The sequence below is a fragment of the Hibiscus syriacus genome, unplaced genomic scaffold (genome assembly GCF_006381635.1).
Source record: "Hibiscus syriacus cultivar Baekdansim isolate YM2019G1 unplaced genomic scaffold, ASM638163v2 tig00003041_pilon, whole genome shotgun sequence".
Taxonomy (NCBI): Eukaryota; Viridiplantae; Streptophyta; class Magnoliopsida; order Malvales; family Malvaceae; genus Hibiscus; species Hibiscus syriacus.
Window position 1 is genome coordinate 8226988 of NW_024061960.1, and position 19791 is coordinate 8246778.

The 19791-nt window shown below is 34.0% G+C and overlaps 1 pseudogene; it reads left to right on the forward strand.

Moving 5' to 3' along the window:
• The first annotated feature begins 15618 nt into the window (after positions 1-15618).
• LOC120171273 lies at positions 15619-18315 on the forward strand (annotated as a pseudogene).
• Positions 18316-19791: the final 1476 nt, after the last annotated feature.

Consider the following 19791-nt stretch of genomic DNA (forward strand, 5'->3'; position numbering starts at 1 on the left):
AAAGAGAAAATAACCTCAGTGACAAAAAATGTCTTATAATATACGAATTTAACCAACTTTTTTTGGATTTGCCAAAATGACCAACAAATTCGCAACGCGAACTCCAATTTCGCAACCCAGTTTCCAAATTCGCAACGCGAATCTGTAAATCGCAACGCGAATTTGTAAATCGCAACACAGAAGTCAAATTCGCAACACAAAAGTCAAATTCGCAACGTGAATTTGTAAATCGCAACACATAAGTCAAATTCGCAACGCGAAAGTCAAATGTTTTTAAGCGAAACACAATATTAATTTTGCAACACAAATGTAAGCAGTATTATCGCAAAACATCTCTAACCTAAAACCCTAAATCACAACTCAGTCCCATCTCCATCTCTCACTCTTTACGACGACATCCGTCCCCATCTCCGATGAAATCCGTCTATCTCCATCTCTCAGAGCAACCCTCACAACCATTCACGGTCAGAAATGGAAAATCAACCACCGAGGGTTAGTTTTTTTAATCTCTTATTTTTATTTTGAAATTTTTGTATTATTATTAGATTTTTCTTATATTGATGATAAATTTACTGGTAATTTCAATATATATAGATTAACCATTTCACTGAGATTGCTTAGTAAATTCATTCGGTTGCTGCCAATATTGCTAAACTGTTTAGTCTTTAACCCTGTGAAGTTAGTATTTGTCTTTGTTTTGTCTTTTTGTTGAATAAACCCTAAATCACAACACCAAATTCGTAACGCGAAAATGAAAATTGCGAGTTGCGATTTTCATTTTCGCGTTGCGAATTTAAGTTTCAGAAACTTCTTTTATTCTGCAAATTGAAACTTGAATGAATTGCATTACTTCAACCAAAAAACAAAGACAAATACTAACTTCACAGTGTTGCTAATTTAAGTTTCAAGAATAAACTACTACTCTTTATGTTGTCCTTGAACCTGCACTAAACCTATATGTTGTCCTTTTAAATGTTTATATAAGTGCTTACTTCTGGAATGTTATCTGATGCATTTTGTGAATTATGATGGAATAATGACTTGGTTGAATACCGTGCTAGTTTGAAACATATTTGGCTTTATTTTCACTGTTTAGTATCATGTCTGTTTATAGTGTATAATAAGGAGTTTTTGGTATATCTAACTGTATGTTTATTGTTTTTGTAGGAATTTTTTTCGGCTGCATTGACCTTAAGGAATAAATTAAGCCTAGCCACTAAAATTGCGTCGACGCTTACACCTCTACAAAGAAAATTGTTTGAGGATACTTGCTTCGGGCCATGGCTGAAAGTGCAACATACGGGTGGATATGCTACGTTGACACATTTGTTTCTTCAGACCATGACTAACGATCTACCTGAGGGGATACAACGTGGTGATGAGGAGATATGGTTTCATTTTCCTCCGGCACATACTTATTTTGGACGGGAGGAGTTTTGCTTAATCATTGGTCTACGCTTCGGACACGATGATGTAGGTCGGTACACTAGTCATATCGCCCGCCCTTCATGGTTATCTCAGGTTTTTCCTGAGCTGGCAAAGTCGAAGCCGAGTTTACACGTCGACGACTTGAAGAGATTATTTGATAAAGATGGTTTTACTCGGATGAATGACCTTGATGTTGTCCGAGTATGCCATTTATTACTTTTGCATGCTGGCTTTTTAGGCAAAAAGGGCAGACAACCTATCTCCGAGGACCTAATATTATTGGTAGAGGACCTAAATGCATGGAACCTATTTCCGTGGGGTTCATATCTATGGAAAGCTACCTAGAAGAAGTTGTCGTCTGCCTTTGAGGACCGAAAAAGGTTGTGGGGCGATGGTTCTAAATACACTTTGATAGGCTTTACTTGGGCCTTTAAGGTAAGAATTTCTATATAATGTTTCCAAAATTATAATTAATATTTTAACAATTACTAATGTTTGTAGATTTGGATATTTGAGGCTTTCCCCAGCATGCTGACATATGCGATAAAAAGATCAAATGATATTCCTAGGGCTATTACCTGGAAGAGGATCCGCATGTTGGATTGGGAAGAGTTACTTCCATATACGACGATGAATGATGTAAGTTAACACACAAATAATTCCATATATAAACAAGTTATTACTAGTACAAGTTTAACTTTGTTTGAGCTTTTATATTGTTAGGAGGCCAATTATCCATTACAGAGGCTGACACCCACAGAGGTTGAGCTTGCCACTGATTGGTGGCAAGCTAGTATACGGTTTTTTAATGGGACGGATGATGAGCACCCCCTACTTCGAGAGCCATCACCTGATCGGGCCGATTCTACAACTCGACACCCGGAGCCATCACCTGATCGAGCCTCTTCTCCACCTCCACCATCACCTGATCGAGCCTCTTCTCCACCTCCACCATCACCTATTCCATCACATCATCGAGCCTCTTCTCCACCATCACCTCATGATAGGCGACCGGAAAAGAGGCCACGACATTTATCTCCCTGTTCTCCACCTCCACGGGATGAGTTAGGGGAATTACGTGATGAGGTCGGTGCTTTACGTCATGAGGTCGGTACTTTACGTGAAGATAATGGTGCATGGCGTGATGAGGTTCAATCTTTACGTGGCGAGGTGAATTTTTTACGCGATGACAATGGTGCGCTATGCGGTGAGGTATCTACTTTACGTGATGAGGTTGTCGCTCTACGCGAGATTGTTTCATTGTTGCAGAATGAGGTTCATACTCTACGCAATGAGGTTAATTTGTTTAATACTATACTAAAAATGCAAATAACCTTTTTCGGCATTATTTATTTATTTACTAATTTATGTATTAATTTATTTTCAGCGGCCTGATAAGGTAGATGCTTTACGTCGGGTTTTTCTTGTACGACGGGGTTCACGCATCAGACATCGTGCATGTGCCATTACGTCTCCGTTCACCCCACTAGTGCCAAGACTCCGTAAGAATAAGCTCGATGCACCTATCATCATTCAAGAGGCGCCTCTTATCGTTCAAGAGGCCCCTCTCATCATCGAAGAAGCCCCTCCCACCATTCAAGAGGCCCCTATCATCGTTCAAGAGGTCCTGCTCGTTGTTCAAGATCCCGATTCACATGGCGTCATATATCGTCATATATCGTATGTGTTACCGGCCAGTACCATTCCTCAGCAGGAGAGGAAAATACTACCGGAAATAATTACGGATAATACCCTTTGGGCTAAGACCGCAGTTGATTTTTATCTACATGAGCGGAGCAAGGGGTGTTATTCTGACCTATGCCAAATCGATGATGCTATTCATTTGTTTCTTGAACGGTCTTGGTGGGGTATTTTATTAGGGGCTGAAGATAATGACTATCTCGAAGGGGTGGTAAGTCTTATATTCTTCTTATATTCCATTTTGATTAATTTTTTTAAATTATTAATAAATTCACTAATATATTTATTTTTTTATAAAACAACATATTGATGTATGGGTGTCACGTCTTCTAATAATAAGGAAATTGAGGAAAAGAAATACTCGATGGACTATTATGCCGACGTCTTTTCACGCAGCTCACTTGAAGGATCAGAGAGATGTTTCATATACGTTGGGTAATGGAAAAGCTAAACTTTATCCTGCGTGGTGGGAGGTCGATAAGGTTAGTATTTATTTTTTGAATATTTTAAAGGTTTTCATAAATTTTATTTGATGTGCGCAATTATTTATGATTGCAGGTGTTTATCCCTGTTTTGAAACGTCGTCATTGGCTTCTCGTCGAGCTTCAGCTCCCATCCCTGAAGACAATGGTATATGACAGCATGTTGAATTACATACCATTGTCTGATTTGAGAGATATTATTGCAAATGGATGGAGCGATCATTTGGTTAAATACTTGGATGCGATTGATTATTGGACAAATTATGGAAACAAGAAGCCAAAGAAGTTCAAAATTACAATTATCAGAGACGAGACTGCGCCACAACAAACGCAGGGAGCCAGAGGAGATTGTAGTCCTCTCGTATGCTTGTGCTTGGAATGTTTGACGACAGGAAGTAAACAGTATCTACCTCCCATAGATAGAGATAGAGGTGTAGTAGGCTTGTGGTTTTGGTATTATATGACCAGATCAATATATACGAGACGCTGCCTACCTGCATCCGCGTGCTGAAAGTGTGCATAAACAATTGGTAAGTTTGAGCAAGTGTTAACATATATACTCTTTAATTGGTTTGAAAATATTTGGTTAAGTACCTAGAATTCAGTAATTTACTGTTTGTTGGTTTTAGATGTGTAGAAAGTGTTGTTTGAGCAAATGTTTGGTTTCTGCAGGTTAATCCTGAAGTGAGCTGCATGAAATTGATGTATTTGTGCATAAACAACAGTTTGGGGTACACTTTTTTTGCTTTGTTTAATTGAATTTTACATTGAAAGTTGATTTGTTTAATTGATGAGGAAATAATATTTATTTTTTTATTAATTGATTTGTAAAAGTTGATTTGTTTAATTTGATGTGTAAATAAGAATTATTTTTTTGCTTGTTTAATTGATTTGTAAAATTTGATTTGTTGTTTCTAAAAAATTCAATCTGCATTATGTTTGAAGGCAAAAAAGACCTGTTGAAGGTACAAATTCGCAACGCGAAAGCCAAATTCGCAACGTGATTTTCGGTTTGCGAATTTGACTATCGCAACGCTTATTTCGCGTTGCGAATTTGACTTTCGCGTTGATCGCAACATACAACATCAAGTTATATACAACATCAAACACATTCCAAGCTATAAATACAAGCTAAGGACACTTGAAGAAGCAAGAGAACAACTATCCAAGCAATCAAACACAAGATAAAATCCCAACATGATAACAACTGAACAGATCATAGCAATGTTCAAACTCAAGTTGTAGATTTTGATTTCCTTTTGCTTGGCACCATATGAGATTTGGATTTTTATTTCCTTTTGCTTGACACCATATGAGCTTTGGATTTTGATGAGCATCGGAAGCATTTCGGACTTATGATTTGGGTGGTACTCGGAAACATTTTAGACTTATTATTTTTGTTATTATTACAAGTTGTAGCCCTCAATTATCGAGATTTTTAGTTGCCATTTGTTGCATTTCTCGTATACCACCCAGATCATACGCCTGAAACGTTTCTGATGCTTTAAAGTTGACCAAAAATTACGATGGTTGGGATTTCCCTCGCGTTTGAAGTTGAAAAAAAAACAATGGAAATTAGGAATAATCAATGATAACATGCATATTGGCTTGGGCTAATATTTATAGTGGAGCCGAAATTTATATTGAAATTCAAACTCAAATTGAAATTTAAATTCAAACTCCAATTACATATGAAATGAATTTGAAATGCAGTGTTAAATTGAACATGGAAATTGCATAATTGATTCATACTGTTCAAGTAACATGCTTTATGAACCATCAAGCTAAAAGATAATATTGATTGATTTTAAAGCTGAGTTGTGAGTTGATGGGGTTGTCACACTTGTCACATGGTTGGAATAAAGTACTCACATGGAAGAGATAGATTGTTTTGCTATACACAACCCATCTCATCTGAATGAAAATATACATACAATATAATCAAACCAAAACATACATACACAACAAATTTATACATAACAATATTCAAATAATGTACCCACAAAAACGAAATTAATCCGATGAAAAAAAGGTTATTTCTAACGAAGTCCGGAACATTATTTTCCAAATAATGTACCCAACAATATTCAAATAATGTACAACATGAAAGTTAAATTCGCAACGCGAAATAAGCGTTGCGATAGTCAAATTCGCAACGCGATTTTTCGGTTTACGAATTTGACTTTCGCATTGATCACAACATACAACAACAAGTTATATACAACATCAAACACATTCCAAGCTATAAATACAAGCTAATGACACTTGAAGAAGCAAGAGAACAACTATCCAAACAATCAAACACAAGAGAAAATCCCAACATGATAACAACTTAACAGATCATAGCAATATTCAAACTCAAGTTACTAATGAATGTCTAACTGAAAATGTATGCATTCACACATAAAATACACATAATACAATGTTTGCATTTAAAAATCACCTAATTTAATAAGTCCCAAAAGGTGAAGCCGGTTGTGATTGGGATTTTGATTTTGATTGCGATTTTGATTTCCTTTTGTTTGGCACCACATGAGCTTTGGATTTTGATGAGGATCCATTTTTTGGTAGAGGAAAAAATGATTGTGATGGCACTGGTGATCCACAGGTCAACCTTGTATGACCACTTTTCTTGCACCGACTATATGTCGATATCCTCTTCTCTTCACCCTTAGACGGTATGCGATCGTGATTTTTTGGTCGGCAAGGTAGCCTGCTGTCCATGACTGGTGGCAAAACTGTTTGTAAGTCATCTGGTATGTCACACTCAGAAGGATATTGACATGGGTAGACAATATCAGCATAAGTCTGTCGATATACTTCTGTAGAGTAGCAATCCATAGCGTATGCGCTTGAATCATCTTGGTTTAGATGAAGAGAAACTTTTATATCATGACAACACGAATAACCAGATGTTTTCCATTTCTTACAACTACACGTCTTTGCATTTAGATCGACAAGCCCATTTAAGTTATTATCCAATACTTCAAAAAAAGTGATTGAACATGGTTCAACTCTCCATGACGTTGACTTCACAAAACGTTTCGTTATCTTTTTTTCAGTCCATGGTGTAACACGACGTTCCAATGTTCCTGTAAATTTAAATAAATAATACTTAGTAAAATATATGATAAGTTGCAAATTTAAAGAAATAATACCTGCATGGTTTCTTTTCTTGTAGTACCACTGTTGAATAGAGGCTCGAAAAAACTCCATTAACATAGTAATAGGTAATTTTCGGGAATGACGACTTAGAGCGTTGATTGATTCTGCACTATTAGACGTCATGAAACCATATCTTGCTCCAAGTTGATGTACTCTTGACTATCTTTCAAACCCGACATCTTCTAGTGTTTGAGCACATTGAGGCAAAACACGTCTTAAACAATTTATATGCTTATTAAAACCCACTTCCCGATAAGCTTTTACAGCCTTCCAGTATGTCCATTTGTGATTTTTTATACCAGCAGACATTGATTTTAGATTTCTATACAAATGAACACCACAAAGTCCATGAAAAGCATCTGGGAAACACCTTCTAACAGCGTTGTCAATTGAGTTTGCCTTATAGGATATGATTGTTAGATTGCTAATAGGACCTATGCAATCCCTAAGATGCCCCATAAACCATGTCCATAAATCAGAGGTTTCAGATTTGCCAACCCCGTAAGCTATTGGCAATATCCCATTGTTAGCATCCATGGCTACTGCTAATAAGTTTACTCCAAGGTATCGACCTTTCAAATGTGCTCCGTAAACTATAATAACTGGGCGCATGCATGTAATAAACGAACGAATCTACAAAATCATATACACAAGAAATATAATCATTTAAATGTGAAATGCATGCAACTAACAAAAATGAGTCAACAAAATTATAATTATTTACTAACCGCAGCACCAATGGCGATAAACAACAACTCAAAGCGTCCATCTCTATATGTTTTGATATGAGTTACCGACCCAGGATTTTTCAGCTTTAAATTGTGACAATAAGCCGGCAGTTGGGCAAAAAATGCTTCTGGCTACCCCCTCAACAATTCCAATGCATAACATTTGGCTCCAAGCTTGAGAATATGAGATACTAATCTTGAACCGAGCATTCATGTCAGTCATAATTTCATGTCCCTGATATACCATTCCATTCAAAAACATTAACTCAGCCAGAAAACCACCAAACATCTTTTTGTTTGCCTGTCTATAGTGAGGAAAAACTTGGGTTCTTGAACATGTATGTTTATCAATAAAAGTCCTAACTTGAAACATTTCGTATTCTTTTATCTTCTTTGCAATCATACGCCACGTACAGTTTTTGTCAATCATATACCTTGTTTCGAAACGATCTTTGCTTGATTTGTTAACTTTTAGTTGATAGCCATCTTCCACATATTTCGTATACAAAGCTATCTTCAAGTCTTCCTTTGTATCAAAATAATCATCTTTCTTGATACGAATAACTTTTTTGTAACAATCAACTGATATCTTTACCAACTCTTCTTCCGATATCTGAAGTAATTATGGCATATTCCAGTTATACTCCAGTGGCATTTTCTTCTTTTTCCTTTCTTCGGGACTTCTTCTTCAGGGTTATATGAATTACAGAATGGATGTTCAACATGTTCATTCACAGTCGTAACTTCCTCATCATTATCATCAACAACAACTTCCTTGGCAGCGGCTTTTTCATCATCAAAATTCAGGTATTGACCAATATCAAAATCATTATATGCAGGGTCTGTTTCTTTTTCCATCACATCATCAAAATACGAGTATTACCCAAGATCAAAGTCCGGGTATTGACCAATATCAAATTTCGAATACTGACTAGTACTCAAAATTTTTTCTGTTGACTCATAATCGTCTAACTGGTCAATACGAAAATCGGAATTTGGTGCTGAAAGTTGATTGGGATTTGGATTAGGAAAATGTTGTGGGTTTTGAGATTGTGTTTGATATTGTGTTTGGTATTGGAAATGTGGTGAAACAAAATTTGCTTGGTGATGAAATTGTGGTGGAACCATTAAATTTTGGGTTGAAGAACTTAGTTGATTACTACCCGCTACTGACCCAACTTCACTACTTCTAGGTTCAACAACATACAATGTAACATCATCTTCTTGCGAAACACTAATGTAAGCAATGAATCGTTCAACATCTTCATTGTCGGTTAACAAATAAACTTTACATTTTCTCTGATAAGATAGCCTAAATCCACTTAGAGGCTCTAAATTCAATTTCTTTGCAACACGTAACATTAGAGTTTCACAAGTTAACTTTTTTAATGACAGTTTTAGTTGAAGATTCATGGGTAAAGTCACATATTGTAAAACTCCATGAACAGTCTCCCATGACTCTCCAAAACACAAATCTATCCAAACATGATCAACATTAGATGATTTCATTCTACAAATTATAAATTAATTTACTAAACAAACGAGCTATAAACTAGATATCATCACTAACTTAGAGAAAAACATACCTTTATTAAGTTGATAGTTGATAATTTCGGAGAGAAATCATTGAAAAATTATATAGAAATAAAATTATGTAAAAAAAATTAGAGATGGGGAAGGATGTCGATGGATATAGGAACTGATGTCGCCGGAGAGAGTGATAGATGGAGATGGAATGAGTTGCGATTTAGGGATTTAGGTTATGAGTTGATGCTGCTGCGTTGTTATATACCCAAAATATTTGTGTTGCGAAACTAAAACCTGTTGCGAATTTGAAATTCAGTTGCGAATTTGAAATTCAGTTGCGAATTTGAAATTCTGCGTTGCGAATTTGACTTTGTGTTGCGAATTTGACTATCGCGTTGCGAATTTGACTTCTGTTGGAAATTGGGTTGCGAAATTGGAGTTCCAGTTGCGAATTTGTTGGTCATTTTGTCAAATTCAAAAAAAAGTTGGTTAAATTCGTATATTATAAGGCATTTTTGTCACAGAGGTTATTTTCTCTTTTTAAAATTTAAGACACTGTTCACTTATTAAGGAGTTAATAGTATATCCTCCGCGATCGTGCTCAGGGGTGACTACTGGTAATTCCCTAAATAAGTCGACATCCTTTTCAAAACCACATCATGTTTTCTAAAAACGAGACAATGTTCGGTTATTAGGCATAATAGTTGATCTCCCGCATTTACGCTCGGGAGCGAATGCTATCGGTCTCAATAAACGAATATCCTTTTCAAAATATGCATCCTTAATGATTTTTAAATTAAATAAAGATCGAACTCAAAATTTCTAATTTTAAATATATGGTAATCAACTAAGTACCAATTTTTGGGCGCTTGTGGGGGTGCTAATCCTTCCCCACGCGTAACTGACTCCCGAACCTGATTTCTGGATTTTCGCAGACCCTAAAACTCGATATTTTATTAAAATAAAATATTTTATTAAAAACACCTGGTTTTTACGGTGTTTCAATCTCACCTTAAATAATTGGTGGCGACTCCTCACTTTTTTAAACGATTTTCAAAGAGAAACCCCCAAGTCGGTATCGATCTTTCCCCGTCCGGACGAAAAACGGTGTCGACAATATATATATATATATATATAAAGACATGAAAAGCATAAGAAAATGTAAAGAATAAGAAAAAGGAGAGGCGGGGAATGAAAGATGGTTTAAGTCCGTGACAATTTGGAGGTCTTTGGTAGAGCGTGAATTTAGGTGGTTTTGTAATAGAAACAAAGTGGTGAAGACGAAATTAGCCTTTTGCCTTTGTAAATGTAGGAATCAGCAAAATATATCCCATCTTTTACACTTACCAAACCCGTCCATGTATAAACGTGGCATATGACACGTAAGAGAATCTTAAAATTTAAAAATTTTATATATGAATATCATTTAAGTATGCCATGTAAGATTTTTACATCCTAATAATATTTTCGTTTGTAGAAAAAAATAAATTTTTCGTTTAGTTTTCGGAAAAGTGACAGAGAAAGTTACAAACAAATTTTTTGACGATATCTTTAATTATTTTTCACGATGAATTTTATAAAAATACTTTGTAAATCTCCTATAATTTTAAATTTAATAAATTAATCTTTATAAAAAATATTTTAAAAATCTTATTTTAAAAAGTAGCACAAAAACTACATATCTTATTTTATTAATCGATTTCCATGATAAATTTCTTACTTTGGTCGATTTAACTTGATAAAAAATAAAATTTTAAGGGTTAAATAAAGTTTAAAAAATTAAATATAAAAATAACATTTTTTAATATTTAAGGGTAAAATCTCATTAAATTTAAAGTTATATTAAAAATTCCGAAATAATAAAAACTCTTGAAATAATACTTTTCAATCTTTTCTCTTTAAATTTTTATTCAATTCGTCTGACTCATTTAAAATATAATATTAACTAGAATTCTGTCATTAAAAGTGAAAAAGATTTTTTAAAAACCTTATATATGTTGCGTAACGAAATTAATGATAATAATAATAATAATCGACGGTTGGATAAATTATTCACGAGCGGAACAAAGTTCACGAGCACTAATATTAATTAAGTTAATGGCATGCGTGCACTAAACGACGTGTTGGAAGCCGGTCCTTTCCTTCTCTAACATTATTTGCTGTTGTCTTGTCTTTATTCTAATTCCTTTTTTATATTAAATCAAACTGGTCTTTTTTTCTTGTAATAAAATCAAGTGGTCTATTTGGACTACACCTACGAATTAGTATTATTTATTTATTTATAGTCACATAGGTTATATGTGTGTGTCTCTCAGCTATTATGCCATCAATTTCGAGACATTACAGCATTCACTCAAAAATGAAAAAGAAAAAGGCACAAGAGTATGAATCGAATTTGTTAAATTAGAGGTTAAAAGAGAATAATATTTTTTTAGAATTCATTTATTTTATTAAAAAATGTTTAAAATTATAATGAAAATTTGTAATTATAATCATAAACTAAACACATAATCATTGATATAAGAAATTAACACTTAATATCACGTGATGGGAAATGTTTAAAACTTAATAAAAAAACTCGAATAAAAGATAAACACAAACAAATCTTACCACATTAGAAAACGAATCACAAAAGGGGATCAAAGTACTGAAAGGCAATCGATAAATCACAAATCAAAATTGAACGAACGTAAGAAAACTATCCACAAACGTAAATCACGTATCCAAACTCAATATGAGGAAACAAAGCATAGAAGATCAACATGATATTATTTTGATCAGTCGTGGTGATGTCAAATTTAACCCTGAGAAACATAAACAAAAATAATGACTAAACAATTTACTAACAAAGATTGAACGTGCCAAAAGATAGATAAAAATAAAAAAGAAAATAAAGATATGTCGTAACAAAAAAAAATCAATTACAACTATCAACATCAAAGCTAGTATCACCACCTATAAATCAAAGATGAAGAAAGAGTAAAAAGGATAAACCACTTTTAGAGCTATTTCTAAACCCAATGAAAGGAACGAATTAGGATGATTTTAATCGATAACAAATATATCATGTGTCTATTATATGTATAGATAATATTATTTGTTGAGTGTTAATATTTTTAAAATTAATTAAATTTTGAATTCATTAAGCGATTTCAATGGTTAAAATAATTGTTGCTTTACTTAGAGGTTCTGGGTTTGAGTAGTAACGTCTGTAAAATGTGTATACATTGTCAATGACTTAAAAAGATTCTGAATATATACTATCTTATAATCACTTAGACTATTAATTAAAATTTTAAAGTAAATTAAAATAAAATAATAATTTAATTATTGAAACAAAAAATAAATACCAAAACGAGAAACAAGTGTAATACGATTACTATAATGAATGTCGAACCTATATGTTTGATGAAATTAAACTTAATTAAGCTTTGACGTCTGTTCTTATATGTATTATAAATTAATGGTGGACGGAGGGAAGTTGCAAACGGCAAAAATGTTCTTGTTATTAATATCGTTATTATTGGTCAATGAAACTGAGGTAAATACAAAATAGTATATATTTAAAGAATATTTTCAACCATTTGACATTGATTGCTCGTAACCCTAATATTATCGATGTTCGAACCCGATACCTCAATGAATAATAACAATTTATTTAATATCGAAGTCACAGAGATTCGTACACACTTACTCATGCTTGATTCAAAAGTTAATAAAATACAAAATATTGTATTCTTTTATAAATTAATTTTAATGTATTGTAATGTAAGACCAATCAACTCGAATTCAGGTTAGGTTCAAAATTAAATATAAACCAATCAAGTTTGAATCAAATAAATAATTTAATTATTAAATAAATTTAAATATAATGTATACTTTTTATTTAAATTAATATAAAATAACCAATAATTTAAAATAATAAATAACATTAAAATTTAAAACTCAAATTTATAGTATGATTGTTGTGATAGCAAGAATCATTAAAATGATAATGTTAGTCCAGGGGGGAAGGGTGATGAATTAAAAGTGGGTTCAATTCTTGCATGTGCTAGTGCAAAAGTAAATTCATTTAATAAGACGAATTCAATGTCTGAGCAAGCTGGGCGTGACTTTGAGGAGACGTCGGTCCTGCCGCAACGGTCCTTCAGTTTTAATATGAAGATGCAGAAATTCGGATCTATGTTAGATATTCAGGGCAAAGTCCTATCTAAAGTTGAGAGAAGAAGAGATCGAGCGCTAAAGAAATTCAATTTGAAGAAGTTGGATCTATTGTTCTCTGAATTATCAGGTATTTCTATTTCAGATTTTGTATTAAAGTAAAGGTGGTTGAAGCTTTTGTGGAAGCGCAGGAGGCAGTGTATTTAGATAAGCAACTTGGTATTATGTTTGGTAGTCCTGAAACTGGGGTTCTCTAGGAGCTTTTGTCGTTCGAAATGTGTCGAGGGGTGCAATAGTGTTGTAGGGGCGTTTAAGGTTGCGTTCGGGCTTTGTAAATATTTCAATGAATTTTAACGGTGTTGGTTTTTTGAGTTTGGGTTCTTTGTGTTTTAGTTCGATTTGCAGAGTGTTGTCTTGATCGATGAGTGTTTTAGGTATTTTAAGTGTGAATTTGTGTAGTTTTTGTCTGAGCTGAAGTGAGTCTAGGGCTATATAGTGGAGGCTTGTTGGGTGGTAGATATTGTTGTTTGTTGATTTTTCTGGTTTGTGTTTTATCATTGGTTGATATGGTATGTTTGTGGTGAATTTGTTTGGTTATTCGGAGATTTTTGTGGTAGGGTTGATTGGCTGGAATTTTGCTGGTGTTAGTTATACTGAATTCAAGCTCTTGGAGCTGGTTGTTAGTTTAGGAGCTGCGGGTATTACAGATTGAAGATTTGGTTGATCTTTTATGGCCAGATTAGTTCCCATGTTGTTCTCGATTTAGTTGGAAGTTCGAGGTTGTTCTATTTTATAGTTGTAATTCTTGAGTTCTGTTTTAGTGCTTTTTCGCAGGGGGTCTTGTGGCTATGTGTAATGCTGCTCTTCCATATGTGTTTTTATTGTTGGTTTATATGTGTTGTATCTCAGGATTTAATTTCTGTCTTTCTGTTTTTTCCACATCTTGGTTCACTCTTTTTCATCCAATAGGTTTAAGGAGGTTTTTTTAATGAGGCCCATGGGATGGCGTACCTTGTATCTTATCAATACAAAGTACCCATTTTCGAAAAAAAAATCATAAACTTGCTTGCTTGCAGATTAAAAATTAACTCTTAGGTGGTGGGTTCAACCCTTATTAAAATCGTTTTTTTTTCTTTTCTTCCCCTTGAATATAAATTATTAAACAAATTGATAACAACTATTTTTAGAGTTAATTTTTTATTAAGTGTCCTTTTATTTTTGTTACTTTTGGCCAAATTACATTTAGACCCCTTTTATTTTTGGATTAGTGTAATTTTATCCTTTTATAAATTAGTTGCCTTACCATCTCTATAAATTCTGTTTCTTATATTTTAGTCCTAACATATTAATTTATTTATCACAACATGAGAATATTAGCATTTATGTTCATGTTCATCAAACATGTTATAAAAATTGAAAATTTATTTATCACAACATGAGAATATGGTATTGTACAACGTGTTTAACATTGGTACGATTAATCTGTTAATTTTTGTTCCAAGTTTAAATTTTTATATTTATGTTGTTTAGAATATATTAAATACAAAATGGTCGATAACAGAATAAAAGGTGGAAGTACTACTATTAAATTGATGATGTTTAAAGAGGAGAAGTTAAGCCCGTGAACGTTGCATAAGGAAGAGCTGTCAAAATCAGTCCTCACATACAAAATAGACCAGTTCACGTGTCCCCTTTTGGGCTTCTTTTACATTAAAATAAACATTCTTACGTACATATTATACGAATAAAGAAATCTGTACCCAAATAAGGGTAAACTATGTATTAAGTCATTCATTTATTTCTATAATTTTATTTTAATCACTTAATTATTTTTTAAAAGATCATATTAATGTTATTTTTTTGTTCCTTTTTAGTCCTATGCCGTTAAAAATTTAATAGTGATGTTGACATGTAATTGTATGTTAATACCACATCACCATTGAAAAAAATAAAAAGGTTAACATATCAACAGTTCTCTTTATTTTTATTGATGAAGACCTCTTTTTTTGCATCAAAAAATCTGTAGGAATCAAAATGAGAGGGAAAAATATTAATATGTCTGATAGTATTAACATTTTTTTATGTAATTCTTGGGGTATAGAGTAACCGATCTTTTGTTTTGTAAGTAGGTTGTATATAAGGTTTATGTGAACGGTATTTTTTGTAGCAAATTTTACTTGGATAATAAAATTGAATTATCCAAAAATATATATATAATTAAATTTACCCTTAAAATAAAATAATAGTAACGCTGGCAGCCACTGCAACAGCAGCCCCTAATTTAATCATATGATATTATACTAAAATGCATAATTGATCTATCACATTTTAGCTTTATGTCTGAGCAGTCCTCATTGCTTGGGAATCCTCTCCCTTTTTAAACACCAACCATATTTTGGCTCTCAAACCAAAAGTTTGTCTTTCTCTCCTTGAGAAACTCCAAGAGAAAACCATGGATGGAATTAGCTTTAAAAACATCACATTCATGATTTTAATTGCATTACTCGTATGGTGTTCTAGTATGGAGAGTTGGAGACATGCATTGCAAGAAGAGGCAAGCATTGGAGGCAGAGCAGATATGCTACTGCATCACTATCCAAGAAGAAAGGAGCGAGTCACGGTCACGGCCACGGTCGTCGCAGTTACCGCAATGGAGGATCGAATGCGAAGCCTAAACCTCCTCCCCAATCCCACAAAGCCACCACCCCATCACCTCTTCCGTCTCCGAAGCCTAATGAGGAAGTTATCCCTTCAATCCCTACACCTTACGGTGGTTACAGTTACGGACCTCAGTCGAGCGAATTCAACGTACTCGATTTCGGCGCTCAAAGCGATGCGGAAACTGATGATACTAAGGTCAGGATGTCAACTTCTCATCCATAATGCTCAATACAATGCTACAGCGTGTTGCTTAAAAAAACGTATTTTTTTATTCAACTTCTCATCCATAGTTCTCAAACTATTTATTTCCAAGTATTGTTTTGGACATGAAAGAACTTTTAGGGGTAAGAGTAATTTAGTAGAAAAGTTAAAAAAATAAGTGGCAAAGAAGAATTTATTGGTTAACGTATGGTCATGAGAAGTGCACCAAAATATGTGGTAGAAAGAAGAGAGAAAGCACAACTAACCCAAGTGGGGCCAGTCTAAAATAAAGAATGATTCTCTTTAGGTAGTTTGGCCGCTATTGGTGCAATAATTACCATAGCATACAGTTAACCAACTCTCAACTGTAATTCTCTGACTTTAGACTTTAGTTATTATCATGTTAGCCGCAAAGCTGACTTACTATGGTTCAAAGCAGGCATTTCAAGATGCGTGGGCAGCTGCATGTAAGGTGGAGGCATCAACTGTTGTTGTTCCAGCCGAATTTGTGTTCCTTGTTGGACCCATTTCATTTTCTGGTCCATACTGTCAAGCAAACATTGTGTTTCAGGTAAAACCATGTGCTGAAATTAATCCTGCTATGTTGGACAGCTGAGTCAATGACATGCAGATAATACTGATTTTGTTTTTTCTCAGCTGGATGGTACAATTATTGCTCCGACGGACTCGAGATCCTGGGGAAAAGGTATTTTACAGTGGCTTGAATTCTCAAAATTAAAAGGCATAACGATTCAAGGAAAAGGTATCATTGATGGAAGAGGCTCAGTGTGGTGGCAAGACGCCCCATATGAAGATCCGTATGACGATGAATGGAAACTCATAGTCCCGTTGAACAACACAGTTAAGAAAGGCCACCGATGCCGGTAGTCACCTAATTCAGTTTCCAGTTGTCCCTGAAATTTTGTGTCGATTTCTGTAAACTAATAATATTTCTCCTGTACATTGGATGACAGATCAGAAATGAACTCAGTTGGAAAATGCCAAGCATCAAACCAACTGTAAGGAGCACTTGGAACTATGAAAAAACCAATCAAATTCCATGATTTTGCAGCCCTGACAGACATTTTTATTACCTTCCGTTGTACAGGCACTAAGATTTTACGGGAGCTTTAACGCGACAGTCACAGGCATAACGATTCAAAACAGTCCTCTGTGCCATCTCAAGTTTGATAACTGCATGGGAGTTGTGGTGCATGATATTATCGTCTCGTCTCCTGGTGACAGTCCCAACACAGATGGAATCCACCTACAAAACTCCAATGATGTGCTAATTCACAGCAGCGATCTTGACTGCGGTAATGTTATTCCACACATTCATCATCACCAATAATAATTTGGCAAGTGGATACCAGCAATATCCAAACTTGAAGATGACTGTGTTCGCTAACAGCTAGAACTTTTTGTTTTGGTCCCAAAATTCCAATGATTGTTGCTGGAGATGACTGTGTTTCCATACAAACAGGATGCTCAAATATATACATTCACAATGTGAATTGTGGACCAGGTCATGGAATTAGCATCGGCAGCTTAGGAAGGGATAATACCAAAGCTTGCGTCTCGAACGTCACTGTTCGAGATGTCATTATGCATAACACAATGAATGGTGTCAGAATAAAGACATGGCAGGGTGGATCAGGTTCTGTTCAGGGGGTTCTGTTCTCAAACATTCAAGTTTCTGAGGTCCAACTCCCAATTGTGATTGACCAGTTCTACTGTGACAAAAGGACGTGTTCGAACGAAACAACTGCAGTCCCTCTATCAGGAATCACCTATGAAAAAATAAAAGGAACATACACTGTAAAACCTGTTCACTTCGCCTGCAGCAATAGCCTTCCGTGTGTAGGTGTAACCTTAACTTCCATTGAACTAAAGCCCCTGCAGGAACGATACCACCTCTACGATCCATTCTGCTGGCAAACTTTCGGAGAACTGACCACCCCTACTGTCCCTCCAATCGGTTGTTTACAGAATGGCAAGCCGGCAAATAACAGAGTCCAATCCGATAATGATGCATGCTGAGCTTTTAGTCTTGGAAAATTGATCTGGTCTGTCCTCGTGTGGTCGGCATGGTTCTCCTGACCCCTCACACCATTCGCTTATCAAGTATAGAGTGTATATTTAGGTCTCATCCTAGTTTATAGGCATTCTTCTTATACAAGCATATTATCTGGTAGAGTTCAATGCAGGAGTACAGGACTGTCTTGTTCATTAAGGCAGATTATTTGGTTGTGAGATATTTATACAAACGCACCATCCATTAGATGCACATCAATAAATCAATACTCCATATATAGGGATTAGAGACGTATTGCTTTTTGGATTTAAGATTAAACATTCACTTTAAAGATTACAAGGCAAAAACATAACGTAAACTGAACTGAACATGCAAAACCTGTGGTCTTTCTAACAAAGCAATAAAGTATAGCCCTTCATTGACAAAGAATCACACAACACAACAAGCAAGTATGAAGGTCAAATAAGCATATTATGTTCTAAAAATCAGATTATTTATCAAAATCAACAAGCTAAATCAAGCTGTCAGCGAACTTCCGATGAAGCTCAGGTCACCGGCGAAACAATAATGAACAAGGATGTAACGATGAAAAGAGAAGAAAACACAAAAGTGGAGGCAAAAAGAGAAAGAAGAAATAGAAGATAGAGAGCTGAATTGGCAGAATATAGGGTTTCTGAATTTACGTCATTCTCAACAATTGCTTTACACGTGAGTACAAATGGTATGTATAGCTGAATTTCAAAAAATAAAATAAAAAATACAAGCAATAACTGCACTATGCGGAAATAAAAATATTTATGTATATTTTTGATAAATTCTAAATCTCTTTCTTTCCTTATTGTAATATAAGTAATAACAATTTTTTTTATAAACTCTAAATCTAATTTTAGGGTGAAGAAGGAAACTCTAAGGAAAGAAATGAGATTACTCTTAGTAGGTCTAAAATCCATAACAAAATATATATATATATATATATATATATATATATAAATGAATAATTTATCAACTGATTAAATACAATTTCTCAATAACAATATTTATTACTATGTGATTTATTTTTATTACATTGCATTATGCTTTTCCAAATATCAAATATGTTAAAAGAATGTATATACCAACTAGTTGTCTTATACCAAGTACAAGAGCTAACCGAATATCTAAACAAAATTCAGATATCAATGAAATTCCTAAAATTACCTTAAATATTATATATATAAATAGATTTAATAAAAGATATTCAAATAATTATTTGTCATTACAGATTCAAAAACTATGCAATACAAATTTATTAAAACATTATTAAATAATTATTAAATTTATCGAACATTTACACTTATAATACTATTGTAATGATCGTTTTGGAACAATTTAAAATATTTAATAATATTTTATAACATTTAATAATTTAATAATTAAACTAATTATTTTTTTTAAAGAGAAGAGTATGATTCAATGAATAATAAAATCATATAAAAGAATACATCGACACGAGACTTGTTAAAAAACTTCCCTACTTCTAGGTGGAGGAAAAAGAATATAACGTGACGATGCAAAGTGCACCAGCAAAATAACTGCGATGCGATAACCAAATATGAACAAGGCTGCTGAAGCAAAACCATTTGGAGAATTGCAGCAGTAGCCAGCAAACGAGGAAGACAAGCTGCTATTTTAATTTCTCACAACTGCATCCAAACAGCACCAG